Raw genomic sequence first — 18,937 nt, forward strand, 5'->3', positions numbered from 1 at the left:
GTAAGTGTTCAGTAAACACTTTTATTGTCTATGGCAAGTGACCTTTCTCATTTTAAGACCAAAAATAGGGAAATTTGTTGGGCAAATGTTGCTGATTTCTTCGGACGAAATGTATCTGGGTTGTGAAGAACTTGCTTTTCCAAAGCATAAAACTGATCCAAGTAACCTTTATGAGGCTTCTCTTCTAATTTTCAGTGCAACTCTCCTGCATCCCCCAACATCACTTTCTGTCTAGAAAGTGGACTTTCCACTAAAAAACTTTTGTGACTCATGTCGTGACAAGAATGCTCAACCAGGTCAGGCTTTATTACACTGTGTGTCCTTTTGCTTTATCATGCAATTGCTGGGTGGCACCCTTTTAAGCTCGCCTCGCACGGTCGCGCCACTCCATCCCCTCTTCAGATGCGGCTGCAACTGGAGAAGCCTATCGTCTTAGGGGCCGAGGTTGAATTGATGGACGACGGGCGCCTCCAGGGCGCAGCAGCAGACGCGGGCGTGCGAGGTGCGCCCTAGGGGTGCAGGCTGCTGGCCGAGGGGCCCGGGCGGAGTGCGGGCAGGAGGTTCCTCCCGGGGCGAACCTGGCACTGGGCTCTCTCCGATCTTCGTGCGGGGGCATCTGCCCCGCCGTCTGCAGCCCCAAGATCCCACTGCCTCCACTCTGCAGCCCCGGCCTGTCCCATCCACTCGTTCTTTTTGGCACTGCCCTTTGCCCTCCCATGGAGTCATCTGTTTACTCTCCCTTCACTTCCAGTCACCCATAGGTCACCCTCCCTCTACCACAGTCACCCATTTTGTCCCCTCTCCTTTCTCTCCTCACTCTTCACCTCTCCCCAGGTCGCCTTCTTAGAGGACTCCGCCGACGGAGATGCTGCGGACCCCGCGGCCAGGGTCTGCTCCCCGGAGAACCCTCCGTCCACCTTTGCCCCCTCCCCGGGGGCGCGGGACGCAAGTTTCCGCTCCGTCCTTTCCCCAGTGACAGGACTTGGCTGCGGCCACGGCCAGGGAGGAGGGGGGAGGGACTGCCTGGCTCCCGAGCCCCCTCCCCTAATCGCGAGCTCTGCGCGGTCTGTGTCTCTCTCGGCAAGTGCGGAGACGCGGAGGAGGAGGAGGAGGAGGAGGGAGTTGGGGGAGGATCTCCATTGAAATAAACAACCAGGCAGCAGTTATTAACACGGGAACATGGCGGCCGCAGCCTCAGCCACAGCTTCGGCGGCGAAGGTCAGCGCCGACGGCAGCCGGCACCTGACGGCGTGACCGACCCGAGCCGGTAACCGCGCCTTCCCTGGGGGCCGCGAGGGCGGGCGGGAGGCGGGCGGCGGGCGGGGGGCGCCGCGTCCCCACCCCCGGCCGCGTCTGCCCTTCCTGCGCCGAGCCGGGCAGAGCCGCGCGCCGCCGAGAGGGCTGTTTTGTGTGCGGCGACCGCTGCCCCGGTGCGCGGAAAACGCGAGTTGCATCCCGGAGGCGCCGCGAGGCTGGGGAGTTGGGGCTTGGGGGGTGGGGAGGGCGGGAAGCGGCAGGGAGACGCGGAGTCCCTGGGAGAGAAAGGAGGCGCTCCAGCGCTTTGCCAGAGCTCGGGAGACGAGTCCCGGAGCGCGAGGCGGGCGGAGGCTGCAGCCCGCGGCGCCGGCGAGAGGTGAGAGCCGAGGCGCGGCGGGGAGGCCGGGGGCGCGGGCGCGGCCCCCGCCCGAGGAGCGAGACGCCCGCCGCCCTGCCCGGTGCGGGTCGGCGAGGAGCGCGTCTCCTGCGCCCTCGGGGAACGCGAGGCAGGGACGGAAAGGTGAAGCCGAAGGTGCATTCTTTCATGGAAACGCGGAGCGACTGCTGCGCAGGGTGGGAGCCGGGCGAGGGGAGGCAGGACTTGGGAAGTGCTCGGGGGTGTGTGAAGGTGAAGCGCCGTGTCAGGGGCGGCCAGCTGGGTGAGACGCCGGGAGGAGGGGATCCGCGGCCCGGCAGCCGGGCCGGGCCCGTGTCAGCGCCGGGGGTTGGGGGCGAGGGGCGCCGGGCGCCGCGGGCGGACGGGAAGGAGCTGGGGCGGGCGGGGCGGGCGACGCGCTCGGGCCGAGCAGGCCGGGCCGCGGTGGGGGCGGGGAGCCGGGGGCCGGACCGTGGCGGCGCCGAGCCCGGCTCGCCCCTGACTTAACTTTCTGGGTGCGGGCGTGTGTGCAGGAGGCGCGCAGGGGCCGGGGCTGGGGGCGGGAGGCGGTCCGGGAGGTTCCGGGTTGGCTCGCCAGCGCCCCCTTTTCTCTCCCCCATCTCCCCGCCCCTGAAGGGACAGGCCCTCAGGGCCCCCAGGCGGGAAGCGGGAGGGGCCCTCCCGGCCGGCTCGCGACGGTCACGCCCCAGGCCCGGGGACACTTCTTTCTCGGGCCTCCGGGGGCTGCTGGGGGAGGGGGTCAGGGTCTTCGCTGCGCGCAGGAGCTCCCCGCCCCCCGCCCCTCCGGGGAGTCCCGGAGGCGCCTCTTCCGAGATCGGGGGTGGGTCGGTCCCTGGTTAACTGGTCCCTCCCTCTTCCCCCTCCCCCTAGTGGTTTCCGGGGCCTGCGGGACCGAGGGGCGGGAATCGGGGATCCGAGCGCCCTGCACCGGCCCGGAGGTGGACCGGGCCTAGCGCCGTCCGGGTCTGTCACTGGTAGGGGAAACTTTCCTAAACCGGGGACCGAGCCTGAACGCCCTCCTCCGCCACCTCGTCCTCTAATCCCACTCCCACTCCACCTCCTCCAACGCCTTCCCCTCCCACCGACCCGAATCTCGCTGCGTGTGAGTGATGGGACAGTGAGCCAATCGAAGGCAGGGAACTGACCTGCCGGGTGTCGATAAGCCAATCGCGGGGGCTGGAGGAAGGGAGGGGGCGGGGCTTCTTCCGGACCAGTTAGAGAGGAGTTGCGCGCGGGGCGGGGGAGTCATGGAGACGCCAAGAGCTCTCCACTCTTGCACATCCCTGGTCACCCGCTCCTAGATCTGTGGGGTAGCGTCACTTACGGGGGCTCTGACCGGGGGAGGCAACGTAGTTTGCACGAGATATTGTGTATCTCTGGTACCACCAGAGACGTTGTCTTAGACACGACGAAGTCTAAAAGGCACTTAAGATGTGGCAGTAACTGTCCGAGGCCCGTTTCTAAAATGGCATATATTGTAGTGATCGCGTTCTGGACCTCAGCGCTCGGTTTACGTGCTGAGGATCATAGGAGTTATCTGTTTATCTCTATCTCAGTTTCACTCAGCTACTCCAGCGTGGGGACAATGAAATTTGAAAGGGTTCTCTGAAAACGAAGGCATCGGGAAAAACTCACGTCAGTTGATTATTGGGAGTGTAAAGCATCATTGTTTGTAATGGCTTTACTGGTTCCCTGATTAACTAGAGCGCCAGTTTCCAAAGTACACTTGGAAGTTCGGTGTTTGGGATGACATTTAAAAAAAAAGTTGTGGTTTATGGTATGCATTTTATGTTTTCTGTTTTTTTGCTCTTTCTTAAGTAAACAAAATGAAGTTAGGAACCAAAGCATCACTGTTTGAAACCTAAAGCGTTGGTATTTAAGGAACAAGCTGGTCAAAGAATATTTGTCTACAGAAAGAGAGTAAAATGTAGTTTGTCAGATTACTCCCACACAAAAGATTCTTCAAAATAAATTATTTTAGTTTGCTTAAACACAACTGAATGGTACAGTGTGTGGGTACTTTTTTGGTTTTTGCAAGGTTAGGAGACATCTTTGGTTATTTTACACTGTTTGTTGGCTACAGTCTAGTGACTTCCTCAACTCTTGACTTTTCAGAATAGGGAGGATAGGTCTTCGGTTCTCTGTAAAGATCACAGGTTGCTCTGCAGGAATAGCAGTGTTTTAAAAAGACAGCAGCTGCTGCTGCGATGCTGTGTGTGTGTGTGTGTGTGTGTGTGTGTGTGTGTGTGTGTGCGCGCGCGCGCGCGTGTGCGTGTGTGCTTGTGCGTGCTCCTGTTCTTTGTTGGGGAGGTTAGTGCACATTGACAGCAGCAAGGCTCCTTTTTCCAACTGGAATTTGTAGAATCTTTGGGAGTTCAAAGAATGAATAATATTAGCGTGAGAATACATCTGTTCATTTTGTGATGAGTATCCCCTGAATTTAATCTTGGGAGGGATTTGTTTTGTTTTTTTGAGGCATTTTATGTGCATGATACTTATGTATACTGGTTTCTTGAGCTTTTAATAATACTGGGTTACTAAGAAAGAATTGAGGGGTCTATAGTTTTAGGGAACAGTATTTACCATGAATTCCCATCCAGTATAATTGTAAGTGTCCATATAGACAAAAATTAATTGCATTTTGCTCTAGCCCTTGAGGTGTTATTTTAGTGATAAAATAGTAAAAACTGTGAAGATAAACATTTAGCTGCTAGAAGTAGGGAGTACTATAAATTAAACAACGTTCAAAATTTGACAACGTTCAAAACCGCCCCGTCATTAGTTAATTTAGCTACTGAAGGCCACTCTAACATGTGTCTTTTGTATGCTCAAGAGCAACACATTATTTTACTTCTTCTCTACAATAATCCTTGAGAATGTTCTCAGATTCTTGGTGGCAGTGAGTAGCAAGTCCCCTAATGCCTGCTAGGGGGAAAAAAAACCTCTCAAGCATATGGAGACATCTAGAAAAAGATGTGCATCGTCAGCTGTGATTCCATTGTGTGCTCTCAGACTGGATCTGAGCCTTCTTCCTCCAGGGAATTTCAGTCTTAACAGAGGAGTTTTAGATGTCAGGATACTGAAGCAGAGGTTAGAAAAGAGCTTACCAATTATGAATTTAATATTTTTTAGATAGTTTAGCTCTGATTTTAACCCTTCATTGGTTAAATATAATTTACATGACCTTTGCTCAGTGTTAGAGGTGCGTTTTACTAGAAACCTAAAATGTGAAGATCAGAGGGGAACTTGGGCTGCTGTGTGAGCGCGTAAAGGGGCAGTGCTCCTTGGTTGGCTTTATCTTTAGTTGTATCTTATTAAAGCTTTGGAAGCCTCAGAAGCAAGGACCTATGAACAGTGCTTTCGTTACACACCCTATATTTAAGGATTCAGTACCTTAGCTGTTTCAAATCACATCAGGTTGAAATGTGACCCATAAGTTGACAGCTTGGATTTCTTAGGAAAAATTGTTTGTATTGAATTGAGTTTAAAAGGGATGCTTTTAAGCAGTCATTAGGATGTTGGGTACCAAAACAAAGGGGGGCTCTTTAAACAATTTTTCTAGAAGATTAGTTTTCTGAAATGCACAGTGTGTCCTTATTTGATATTTTGACCATTATTATGTCATGATTGAAATTATTTAAATGCATAATTAATGCTTCACTATTTTTATAGCAAAACTGCTATTTAAGAAATTGTTAGCTTTTCAATGTTTTGTGTTTATAGTTTTGTTTGGCAATTTATGTTATTACATGCTCTATCAATTTTAAATTAAGAGAATAGGAGGGAGAAAATAAGTCAGTTGCTTTAAGGTGTTGGTCTTTTATTGCAGTAAATCATAAAATGAGCAGCGAATCAGGATCTCTCCCCCATGAAATAATCAGACTATGTTTACTTACTAATAACGAAAACTAAGGGAAACAGAACAACCCCCCCCCCCTTACTCAGTTTTTTTATACACTTTCGTATTGCAGGCTAATTTTACCTCTATGCCTTGTTTTCTAAACAAAAAAGCTTTTGGCATTTGTGTTTATTTCCTTTTTTGTTTTTTACAGGCTTGTAGAAGGGTTTATGAATTGTTAACTGTAGAAAGAATATTATGTCATATTACTCTTTAAAGTCTGTTGAAAGTAATGTCTGGAAAAGCCGTACAATATGGTTTTAGTGTCACAGGCCCTCAATTCAGACAGTATAAAGAAAACACATACTTTATGGATTCTAGATACTAATTTTGAAACAGAGGTGAGAATGTGACTTTTGTGGATATTTTAGAAACGTATGTAGTTTTCCTAGCTGTTACAAAACTGAGGCGAGGGTGATTATGAAAAAGTGGAAATCTTAAAGGTTGTGCTATGAAGGTATCTGAAATTAAACGACTACATGGTCTGCAGTTAAATCATAATACTCTTGGCTGTTAGGGTAAAGATTTTATGTGTTTATCCTATGAAATGTTCATCAGTGACCACATTTCTGGCTTCCAGTGGCTATGATGATATAATGCAATTGTGGAAACATTGACTCTAGGACACTTTTCAGTTGTTTCTCTAGTTGGAAATTTCTAGAGAAGAATTAAATAAGCAGGGAACCTATGGCAGTGTTTGACTTACCTGCTTTTGAGGCTTTTGGACATAGAATCTTAATTTTAAGAAAGTAAGAGATGAGAGCTACTTATAGGTGGACATTATTAGCAGTAATTAAATAGTTATTAATACTTAAAGGATCTGAAAGAAAGAACAGTTTTTACTTTGGGTGTCAGTTGGTAGGTGCATGGAGAATTGAAGTTAGCATGTTAATCCTGTCAGAATTTATGTTTTTTTAGGCAGCCAATTGTGAACTGTTAAGAGTTCCTGATGGAGTTCCTCATGGCCAGGTTAACTCTCATTTTGGGCTTTTTAGATCCTGTTTTTGCATCCTTGCCTCATTTAACCATTGTTTCATTTGTTTGTTCAGTTATTTGTTGAGTTTTGAGTGTCTCAGCTTTGGCAGTTTCCTTTTATAGTATAAACCATCCATTGCAAACCTGTGATTAAAGGGGGAACACACAGTGGGTGATGATTTGTTTTGGTGGGGGAAGGGTGGAAAGGGATGTGTTCACCTTAATTTTCAGTTTGCTTTCATACTAAAGATCTTTTCTTTTAATGTGTTAATTTTAATTACATAAGCTAGATAATTCTGCTTTGATTTGGGTTTGGGTTTTTTCCCCCCTGAAAATAGGATTGTAATGTTTATAACAAAAAGGTTGTTAAATGTTCCCTTGACTGATTAGCTTATTATTAAATAGATTTCGTTTAATGAAGGTATGAATATTTATCATTAGTTTTGTTTTTATTTCCCCTGAAATCATGTTATGTGTGGTCCAGGTGGCAACGTATAGTTGGATGAAGGTGACAGGCAGTCAGTGACCTCTGATTTCTGTGGATTGTCTGTGCCTTGTTGCTGCCTTTAAGGCTAATGTACCCTGGGCCTTACCACTGTAGGTTTCTAAAGGATGGAAAACTCCCTTGCACAGCCTTTCACAGGTATTCTGCTGTGGTTGTCAGTTTTTCTAGACGTAACTCATTCTGGCTCTTGACTAAAATGTCTGTATTGGGAGAGCAGCAGTAGAACAACTGAAATGATAAGAGCAGCTGTCACTGAGTGCCAACAGCCTATTAGGGGCTTTTTGAGGTGTGCTCCATTCCTTCCTTCTTGCCACAATCCTGTGAAGTAGAGGTTACCTTCATTTTCCAGGAGGAGATGAAGACCAAAGGGGATTAAGTTGTGCCTCTGAGCAAAACTTCAGGGAAAAAATTAACCTTGACCAATGGGTGGGGAAACAAATCATAAATATCAGAGGGAATGGTGAGTCTGAGAACGTCTTCCTGGTTGGAATCTGATAAAACATATGTTTGCAGGTCGTTAGAAGGCTCTCATTCTGGTTGTTTGGTTTGTAAAAAGGATGAATAGGTTTGAATAGATCCAGTCCTGCAAATTCTGTACGCCTGTGTCTCCCAGACCCTTGCCTCAGGGCAAGCCTGTACCTGGACAGTCGATACTTATCTTAAGATCTATAAGCAGTCTCCAGATTTTTTAGTCATCGGCCCAGAATTTAACAGTTCCTAAATTGCAGGATTCTTTCTTGTCTTTTAATTTTCAAAAAGTAAGAATGGTAATGGATGAAGTCAAAACAGGTAACCTTTACTGAGTGCCCACTCAAAACCTGGGGCCCTGCTAATAAGGTGCCCTTGCTATATACTCCTGTCTGGTTCTCACTGTAAGACAGTGAGGGAGGCGCTCTTGTTGTCATTCCTCTTTCACAGTTCAGGAAGTGGGGGCGCAGAGCTGTCACATAACTTGCCAAAGGTCACACAGCCCGAGTGCTGGAGAGTAATTTGCATCCAGGCCAACGTTGCCCCTTAGCCCTGCCCTCTTAACTTGTGTTCTTGTTAGATGGTCGGTCGGCCGCACTTCCTCGCAGCCTCATGTGGATGTGTCCCATCCAGTGCTTTGCGGAGATAACACAGATCCATCATTCTCCACTAGGGAAAGGGAAAGGGAAAGGAAAAAGGGGTAGGAGTGTATTTTGAAAAAGCACATTCAAGTTGCCTATTGTTTCTCACAATCAGAAGCTCAGAAAATAAGCTTGAGAAAACTCCATTGTGGGTGAGAGGTAGAAAAGAGATGGAGACAGCCCTCTAGATAGAGGTTTAGGACCAATGAAGCACTGGTATAGACATTCGGCTTCTTGTTCCTTTAATGTATATTTAATTCTAGCACGTTTAACCGTTAGGTGGTAATTGTGTGATGTATGTTTTGCAGGGTTTTTTGCAACCCGTGTAGCATGGGTGACTCAGTGTTGAGATATTGTAGTCCCCAAAGGAGGCTGGTAATATATTCAGTCATCTGACTTCTGCTCTGCTATTTGTGGAATTCTTCTGTCTGCTCAATTGTTTGCAGGGAGCGGGGAGAGCTTTCAGGGAACTCTTTCACCTGTGCACGTGTGGGGATCAGCAATGCACTGCTTTTAGTGTTCCAGCTGCCGGGTCTGAAGCCCTGTTGTCAGAGATGAAAATATAAGGCATGGTATTTTCTATTATTCATTTAGTGGGTCCACAGGAAATGTGACCCCACATCTTCCAAGGCTTGCGGGGTGTGAGGGGGTTCTGGGAGCTGCTGTTGTTGCTGCCTGATTTCTGTCCCTGGAAGCACCCATCTAATGAGGATGGTCTTTTCTGGCAGATGGCTCCCACTTATAAAATCAGCTCAGGAATCAAAGATGAAGTGACTTTCCTTACCTTCGGTGGTACAGTAGCATTTGTAGGAATATTTAATATTAATTTAGCTTAACATTTCTAATTCTCTTGTTAATATGCTTAATAATGAAAAGCTTTTCAGTTATTGTCAAAATGTAAATTGAACATTGAATTGCATATTTTAGAGGAACCTATAGCTTTACTTGAGTCATTTCTAGAGTCAAACTAAATGGAAAATTTAGTTACTTGGAAAACATTTTTAAACATACATTTTTAATGTGCTTGTATACATATATTTAAAAATAGATTTTTTTTCATAAATATGTTTGTTAGGTAATCACCTCTGGTTATTGTTGGAACATAGGTGGTGAATTCTTTCACAGGTATTTTTGATTCCTAAATAGGGGATATGGAAGTTCCTGACTAAAAAAATCTCAATGTCAGAAGTGTATGAATTTCTACCAATTTAACATAACAGCATTTCTTGACATTACGGAAGCTGGTTGTGGTAGTTAGGGAGCTGGGCAGTGGGGGCCTGCGGGTCCTGGAGGCGATTCTGTGTCCTGTACCTGCCACCTTGTGCCTGCGGCCTGTTGTGGACATCGGGTCTGGTGTGCTGTGCTCGGAGACCGGGCCTTCGAAGTGAGGATGGAGTGATAAATAATAGCACAACTTTGGACTGCCTCAGTTGGGTATAAATCTTTGTAGACTTTTCTCTGCCTCCATTTATCCTTCTTCCCTGGCTTTCTAGGTTGTTGTTGCTGGGTTGTTTCCCGCCCCCCAAAGTTGAAAATGGAAGATGGGTGGCAGGGAAGGAAACACAATCAAGATTATGGGGAGTGTGTTGCTATCATTAGCTTTTCGTTAAGTATTTCGAGTCTGATCATGATCTGCAGTTTCCCTCTTTATCTAACAGATTTGCTCTGCTCACAGCACTTGGTGAAGAAGCTGGCTGTTTGTTAAGGAAGCCGTTAGGTTGAGGACAGATCACGTAACAGGCTGGCGCAGTAACTGGCTGATTTGTTGTTCGAAGTTAGTTGCTGCACAAGGTTGTGGTCCAGCCGACCGGGGGTACTGAGCCTCTGTTGTCTAATAGTATTGAGGATTACGTTCCCTAGCTTTGCTGTATTCTCTTTCTTCCCTGTTTAAGGATATTGTTACAGACTCTATCATGTTAGATGTCTTGAAAGTGTTCCTTAGATTTAAGTGGTCAAAATGGTTATAAGTTGGAAATATTAAGGTGATTTAAGATGGGTGAAATTTTAACCAATTCCTAAAGCCTTAGGAATGCCCACCTCTTTGGAGTTTCTGGTAGTGTATTGTGTTTTCAATTTCTGTATTTCTGTTTTGAGACTTGAGTAGTGTTCTTATTGCTGTTTTAAGTAAGATGTATGAATATCTTGATTCCTTAAGATTTTTCTGTAAAAGTGTGGTATAGAAATATTTATTGCATTAATAAATGTCATTTTATTGTATTCTAGTACCACCAGAGTCTTTTCTAAATAAACAGATAGTAAGTATAAGTAAAATCTAGTGACGGGACTGGAAGTTATATAAAGATCTATTTATGCTGTACTACCTTGTATTTTAAACAAGAGGTGTGTACAGTTAAGAATTTTAATAAATTAAAGGCTTTAAGCTGTTAAGTATAACACAAGAAAATGACATGATATTCACTGTGTCCTGAACATATTGACAGTGACAACTGACAGCGACAAAAGTCAACAGAATGCCTGGACATTGAAGGACGTTAGAAAACAAAACTGGAGCGTTTGCCTTCTCTGGGTAAAGGGCACTCACATCGTAACAACAACATTCTCTTAATCATTGATGACCTCATCGTGATAGTAAATATCTCACTTTGAGAAAAAGCATTCAGGAGAAAAGAGAGTCAGGAGACCGAGGGAAGCCCAGATTTGCCGGCTCGAGGTGAGTGAAGGCTGGGGCAGGATGGAGCTGCACTGGGCACATATGGCCTGGCCCTGTGTGCAGTGCAGGCCGTGGGGCTAGCTGGGACCCCTGGAGGAGAGGGCCTCGGCTGCTCCCTGCCTCTTCTCCTGCTTACTGGAGGCAGGCCCGGACCCTGTGGTGGGGAGAGAAGGGAGAGCCTGTGGTAGGTGGAGCTGGTCCCAGGACATTGAGGCCCCAGAAGCTCTCCTTCATGGTAGTAGTCTGCATCCTGCTCTCGCACCAGGAGCTGGCCGGCTCCCACGTGTAGAGTCTCCTGATGAGCTGCATCCTTAATTCTGGACCAGGTCGGTGGTGCTGATGGCCCGCTCCCTTCAGGCACCATGGAGCCCCGCAGCCCTTCCACCCCAGTGCTCTGTATTACCAGACTGAGCAAATGGGGGATTCTCTTCCCCTTTTCAGGTGAGAAGTGAGGGGACTACTCCACCCAGTGGCAGGTAGGACAAGGGAAGACCTTCTGGGGCTTGTGATTTTCAGAGGCTGAGCTCCTTGCCTTCACCTGGCCTGGCCCTCAGATGAGTGAGGGAAGCCAGTGCCTTTGCACCAAGGGATAGAGAGGGGTTTCCTCGTTATGGAGGCCCTCTTCATTCCCTACTCAAGAAATTTCCCAGTGAGGTTCAGGTGTCTCTAGCAGCCTCATCCCAGGTTTTCTGGGCTTGCCTCAACGGTTCATAGATGTTTACTCTCTTGGAGAAAGGGATTGAGTGTATAATGAGGAAAAAGAAAAGGAAAGGCATTCAGAAAGAATCTGGGGGCGGCCCATAGAGGAGTTGCTGCATTGAGTCCAGGCTAAAGAGGTTAGGACCACGCAGATGGAAAATATCAATGCAGAAGTGTAGCCTTGCTTGAAATCTGTAAATTAATGAAGGTATATATAGAGTAAATCCAGAGTAGCAAATACATGCCCTTGCAGCTTGAAAGATTTTTAAGGATGGACTATTATATTAGTTTATCAGCTTGACCAAACCAAGTAGTCAACTTACAGTACTTGTTACTTTAAGTGGAATAGGCAACTTACACAGACTTTTTGGGGAAGGTTTAAATGAATAAACGGAGGGCCATAACATGTTAGTAAAACACATTACAGGTTTTGATACACATTGTTTAGAGTTTAACATCAAGGAGAAAAACCATCAAGTAAAATGCTCTGACAAATCTGGCATTAAAATTTCTGTTGTGTTCTATAAATGTGCTTAAAATGATTATACGCACTGGCTTATTGTCTGAATGATACAGGTACAACAGGGAATGGTACCTGTTTTCTTATGGGTTTGCTAAAATTGGGGGAAATAGTAAGGATGGAGTCTATATGTCTCTGTGTGTATATATGTATACACATATATGTATTTTTTAAAATAAATTTGTTTTATTTATTTATCTTTGGCTGCATTGGGTCTTCATTGAGGTGCGCGGGCTTCTCACTGTGGTGGCTTCTCTTGTTGCGGAGCACGGGCTGTAGGCACTCAGGATTCAGTAGCTGTGGCACGTGGGCTCAGTAGTTGTGGCTCGCGGGCTCTAGAGCACAGGCTCAGTAGTTGTGGCGCATGGGGTTAGTTGCTCCGCGGCGTGTGGGATCTTCCTGGACCAGGGCTCGAACCCGTGTCTCCTGCATTGGCAGGCGGATTCTTAACCACTGTGCCACCAGGGAAGGCCACATATATGTATTTTTTCATTCATTTTCCCTCTCCTCCCAAATAGTATACAGAGCAGCTTAAAGTCTTTCCTTTTTAAACCGTAGTTTGGGCTGACTTCAATTCTCCTTCTGTACTGTAAGTCAATAGACTGATCTTTCCAAAATATCCCTTTTATAATAATAAAAGTCCCCCCACTCACTACAGAATGACATTCCCAGACGCTTACTAGATGGGTCTGCCACAAAGCCGTTTCCCCCATTTCTACTCTTTGCGTGAGCCTTTGTACCTGTCAGTCTGTTCTTCCTGGCCTGCTGTGAACATGTGTTGACCACGCAAGCTCATGCTCTTTGATTTGCCTAGAGAAAACTAATGAGTTAGTCTAAAATTTAAGAAGCAGTTCTTTGATATAAAACTCAGTTTGCTGGGGGTTTATATTATTGATCTCAGTTAACAGCAAAGTGTACAATCAAAACAAAAAGAGAGATGGAATCCAACAATATCCAGAGATTATTAGTCAGTTGCTTATTACATTGATTACAGATTTTACAAAAAAATTTTCTGTAGAACAAGAAGGAAGTCCACTTACCTTTGAATCAGAAACAATAAAGACTTACATTTTTGGTGTTGTTGCCTCAGTAAAACTGAACATTTTCTGCACCTAGACTTACTAACTTTTCCCCTGCAGAATATTTTGACACTGTAATGGGAAGAGGGATTAATAATCTCAGTTTATAGTGGAAAGAGGAGAAAAAAGGTAAAGAAAACCTTGGGGAAATTCAGTAGTTCTGGAAAGGTAATAAAACAAAACCAAATGCAAAGTGTAGGGTCGGCACTTAAATACTTCCATTGAAGAAGTGATCAAAAAGAGAATGAAAGCATCACTTGACGGGTTGATGTCTCAATAGGTAAGTAATGAAATTCTACAACTATCAAAAGAACGAAGCCCCTACAGGCCACACATTAATATATACTTGTGACAAGACCTGGAAAAGTATTCTCAACTTTCTTCCCAAATCTCTATTTAAACAGTAATTTTTTTACTTTGTGGGGTCATTTTATTTGCAGAATAAGTCAGAACGTGATCTGTCTGTCATCTGTTCAGATTCTTTCATCAACCAATTATATATTAAGTAGTAGAAACGGTATACAACCCCAGTGGAAAGGCAGGGCGGGGCTTTGGGATGGGCAGTGTCATATGTCTCTCTTTTTCTTAGCTCCTGTGATACTTCCATAACGTGGTAGAACAAGTGGTTAAATAACAGCTATTTCAGTGTTGTGTGTGCTTTTTCTTTCTCCCTCTTTCCCCGCTCTGTGTGTGTGTGTTTGTGTGTGTATGTATGTGTGTGTGTGGCGTGAACTATTTGGAAGTAAGGTACAGGTGACCCTTTATTCATAAAGCACGTCGCTGTAAAATAAAGGCATTACTTAGGTAATAGCATACAATACAACTATTAAACCTAATAAAACTTTGTTTTAAACCTAAGAAAACATATCATCAAGTATCAACTGTCTTCTTTCAATTTTCCCTGTTACCTCCAAACTGTTAACAGCTGTGGGTTTCAAACCAGGATCTGATCAAGCTCCTCCGTTGCCTTTGGTTCTGTAGTCTCTGTTAATACTCAGTAATTCCCCTAGTTCTTGTTGGTTGGTTTTGTGGTTCTTTAGATGTTGGCTTTTTAAAAAGTGTTTATATTTTTTAATTAAAAATTTTAATTGTGATAAAATTCATATAAAATTTACCATCTTACCCATTTTTAAGTATACAGTTCAGTAATGTTAAGTGCATTCACATTGTTGTGCAACCAGCCTTTTCAGTTTTTAGACTTCAGTTTCTCCAGAAGTGCTAAGAAATTAAATTGTTAAATATGTTAATGGATTTGGGGCTAAAGAAGAGCATAACCGTTGAGAACCTACTGCTTGAGATAGTAGCATCTTAGGCTGTTTCCTTGGCATTGCCCCTTCCGAAGTCTCTGTAAGTTGGGGCCTAGACATGCTTTCTACAAACGCATCACAAGGAGATTCATAAAAGTAACGCCGTGAGAGGTGCAAGCACAGAGGTAATGCCCGTCTATGAGAACGCTTACAGTCAGAGAGTTTGAGGACTTTTTTCCTCCTAGGAAGTAGTAGATTTCTGTTTTAGGAACAGGAGGGGGGCTGAGATCGAGACATTCATTTCATAGCACCCTTGGCTAAATAGAAAGCTTTTATATCAAATACTTCTTTGGAGTAACATTATGGAGGCAATAGTTTCCAGGGGTTTTTTGGAGTGTGGCAGCTTAGGAGACACATGAGAGATGTCAACAATGGGAAGAAAAGTGGGACTGTACGTAGGCCTTTTTAATTAACAAATCAGGGCAGTTTTGAGGGGACTGGAATTTAAATGACTCAGAAATCCCGTTTTCTGATTTTTGGTTGTTTGCAAAACTTTTCTGAAATGTCTTACAGATGTACTAAGGGATATCCTCCTTGTTCTTGTCATTTTATGAGTATTGTACTGCTTTTTTTTAAACCAGTGTTGGTGGTGGAAACGTAAGTCAACTGTACTTAAAGTAATAAAAAAGGTAAATAATACATTAGTGTGGTTTAAAAGAAATAAATTCATGAATGTCTTTGCTCAAGCTTGCAGAAGGTGCTTGAAGAGCTTATTAAAATAAACCAAACTAAATTACAAACAAAAGGAAAAAAAACATTGGCCTGTTGGAGAGGGTTGGACAGACAGTATTGTGGTTGTTTCTCAGTGGCTCTGTGCTACGTCTCAAACAGATACGGTAGCAGTTTGGGTCAACTGGGAGGAAAGTACTTCGGAGTTCTGAAATGTAACCAAACGGACATTAAGGATAGGTGGCCGGGATAAGGGGTGGGAGTGGGCAAAAATAATATAAGGAAAGTCGTATTACTGTAAAAGAGTGGCTGTACAAAACATTCAGCACATGAGGTCTCGTGTATCTAATTTTTCTGGTTCTGGTTTTTATTCCTTTGAGCACCTCAAAATTTAACATTAGTCATTTAGGAGAAGATACTTTAAAAATGCATAGTATTTCCTTATTTACTAAACTGACTTGGGCTAAAATTCACTCAGTGTCCATGAGATCATTTAAGATAATGATCTGTTTGTCTCGCCACTAAATCACTGTAAACCATAGACCCCTCACTACCAAGCTCTAGCTTAACTACTAGACTTGCCTTTTTCTGTCTGTTCACTGGATGTTACTTTTTGTGTATCTGTGTGTATGTTTAAAATTTTTTTTTTAAATTTAAATAACAGTCCATTTTCTCCTTACTGATTTTCTGCACTTTACCTGCCGTGGGTTTGGAGTTGGGAACACAAAGGTTAAAAAAGAAATAGGCCCTATCCTCTAAGGTCTCACAGTTTAGGGAAGGAAAGAGACATGTGGACAAGTAATTACAGTACAATATATGCTTTAGAATAGAAAATTGTATTAGAAGGGCTGGACAGACATTTTATAGAAGCAAACAGTTCATTTTGTGAGATGAGGAAAGCTGCTGTACTGTTTGATTTGAGCCTCAAGGGCTCATGGAGATTTCATCAGAGAGGAGAAAAGGCATTCTAAAGAGAGACGTGCTTAGGTTGAAGATAGAAAATATTATATAGTATGTTTCTAATTCCTCTTATTTTACATGCACTTTTAGTAAGATCTGTGTGAGAATCTGACAGACTCTTATCAGTAAAGTGAGTAATCTTCAGAGCACAGAACTGGGGATATTTATTTTGAGCCTTCAGAAAAAAACTTTCTTATTCTTTGTCTCCTTTTCATTTCTTGCTTGTGTTCTGAATTAGAGAGTTTTGTTTACTGTTGCTGCATAGTATACCAGCCGAAACTTGGTGGCATTCTGCTCACAAATGTTGTGATCAAGTTGGGGAAAGGCACGATGGACAGAGTTTATCTACTGCGTGGTGTCCTGTGTCTCAGCTTGGAAGACTCAGATCCAGGACTGAGTCAATGGCTCAGCACTGGAATCAGTTGAAGGCTTGCTCGCTTACATGCCTGGTGTTTGATGTAGGCTGTTAGCTGGGACCTCAGCTAAGTTATAGGCTAGAACGCCTACTTATGGCCTCTTTGCATCTGCTTGGGCTTCCTAACAGCATGGCGGCTGGGGTTCAAAGAGTGAGTTCCAAGGAAGCTGTATCTCCTCTGATGACTTAACCTCAGAATTCACGTAGAGTTACTTAGGCTTTAGTCACAAGCCTCCCCAGATCCCAGCTCTCCTTGGGAGGATTTTTTTTTTTTCTAATTTATTTTTGACTGTGTTGGATCTTCGTTGCTGCGTGCAGGCTTTCTCTAGTTGTGGTGAGCTGGAGCTACTCTTTGTTGCGGTGTGCGGGCTTCTCACTGCGGTGGCTTCTTTCGTTGCGGAGCACGGGCTCTAGGCACGCAGGCTTCAGTAGATGTGGCTCGTGGGCTCTAGAGTGCAGGCTCAGTAGTTGTGGCGCACGGGCTTAGTTGTTCTACGGCATGTGGGATCTTCCCGGACCAGGGCCCGAACCCGTGTCCCCTGCATTGGCAGGAGGATTCTCAACCACTGCGCCACCAGGGAAGCCCGGGAGGTATGTTAAAAGTTGAATTAGAAGAAGAGCATGTGGGATGAGAAATGTGGTCATCTTCGGCAACCATCGTCTGTCACAGGCTAAGTTGAAGTGTTGCTGTCCTTTCCTTTAAAAGAAGAGGGGAAGGAGGATTTATTGTTTCCGAGATACATGAAGTGATTCAATATGAGATATGATGAGCAGCAGTTCTTTAGATCCACAAAAGATATGGTTCCTAAATTATATCTGATGGGATTTTAGTTAGATGTTTAGAAGAACTTTCTGATAAAAATTTATAGACTTTTTTAAAAGCAGAGGAAATCTTGTATGATTTAAAAATAAGTTTAATAATGATTAAGTACATACTGCCTGTGGCTGGACCTGTCACCTTGAGCAAGTGATTTAATGTGTGTGAGTGCCAATTTCCGTTTTTGTTGAATGGGGATTATACTTGTTTGCCTCAAAGAGTGGTGAGAATCAAATAGAAGGTTTAATTATTAATAAAGCCAAAACGAATTAGGTGGTTTTAAAGAAATCTTCTGGTAAAGGATTCTCTGTTTATCACTAAGGAGGATTGCAGGGCATTAATTAATCTTTCTAAAATTTTTCTTTAAATTCTAGAATTATTTTTTTACCAAATAGAGAAAAAAAATTTGGCCTCTTTCTGTTATTTTCTTTGCTATTCATGTATTTACTGTGTAGAACTCTTGATTAAATGATAATGACATACATTTTTGGACTGTTTGTTTTACCAGAAACATTTCTAGGGAGTTAGCCCTGAAAGCTGCTCATGAGATGGGTAATAATTAACACGGTTCTCTCTGAAAGCACCAGAATGGTGCTGCTTCAGCAGATCGTTTTATAGATTAAGGCAGCTTTTTGTTAAAAGGTGTTGCCTTTCATATGCTGGAAACACCGATGATAGAGTTTTTAGTCTTAAGTCTCTAGTCCAAATTTCAGAGTGCACAGTCTACCTCGCTTATCAAAATGGACATTCCAAGGTCTTATTGTGATGTTCAAAAGTATGGGTGGGTGGGTGTCTGCTTTTTTAAAGAGACTCTTCAGATGACCCTGATAGATAAGGTGGGGAGCCAGACCTGAAGGTCCAGTTCTAGGTCCTGAGACAGGTGGGGAACCCTCCTTCCCAGTAGGAGTCTCAGTAACCTGAGAAGAAGTGGGGTGTTAGTGACAGTCAGTGTGGAGATGGCCAGGCAAGACTATCCCTTGTCAGTCTGTGTGTACTATTTGAGCGCACTCTTACACATTAAGAAGTTTCTCAGTAAGAAAGATAAGAAAACCACATGCTGAAGTAACTAATGACATTTTATGTAGCACCAGCCACAGACTTGTCTTTTGAAAAAGGCATTTCAGTTTTAAGGATAAACTAAAATCTTCCATGGTCTTGAAAGAAAGGTTGTAAGATCTTTCTTAGAGAATCCACTAAAAATGTGTGGAATGTTCTGTTGGAGGTTGTTAATATTATGTGCCGGCAAACTCAGGAGTTCCTTGAATGCAGGAGGTTTACTTATTTATTTCATTCTGTGAGGTCAGTTGGGACTAGCACTTAAGAGCCACGATTGTGGTCTACCGTCATCGCTTGAACAAGCGCGACCTTGTGCCCCAGTTTCCTTAAATGTCCACTGTTGTTGTTATGATTACTCTGAGTCTCCTTCAGTGATCGGTATTTGACCGTAATCGGTGTTTGTTAGATCTTGATTAGTTATTTGGGATTGTGGTTCAGAGTAGATTATTTTATTTATTTATTTATTTTTGGCTGCACTGGGCTCAAACCCGTGTCCCCTGCATTGGCAGGCAGATTCTCAACCACTGCACCACCGGGGAAGCCCCCAGAGTAGATTATTTTAAATGCAAATTGAGGATGATTCAAGGAACTATTTAGGAAGTT

At 44.4% G+C, this 18,937-nt stretch overlaps 1 protein-coding gene across 3 annotated transcripts in view; it reads left to right on the plus strand.

Moving 5' to 3' along the window:
• The first annotated feature begins 845 nt into the window (after nt 1-845).
• The window catches only part of NCOA2 (nuclear receptor coactivator 2), a 271,625-nt gene continuing 253,533 nt past the window's right edge, over nt 846-18,937 (plus strand). For 2 of the 3 annotated variants that reach the window (XM_082674475.1, XM_082674477.1), the window contains exon 1: nt 846-1,267. The gene's annotated coding sequence lies outside the window, so the exon portion shown is untranslated. Of the gene's footprint in view, nt 1,268-1,547; nt 1,634-18,937 lie in introns of those variants that run through there. The other variant, XM_082674476.1, reaches the window with a different exon arrangement.

Source organism: Grampus griseus (assembly GCF_964374135.1).
Source record: "Grampus griseus genome assembly, chromosome: 17".
In the NCBI taxonomy this organism is placed as follows: domain Eukaryota; kingdom Metazoa; phylum Chordata; class Mammalia; order Artiodactyla; family Delphinidae; genus Grampus; species Grampus griseus.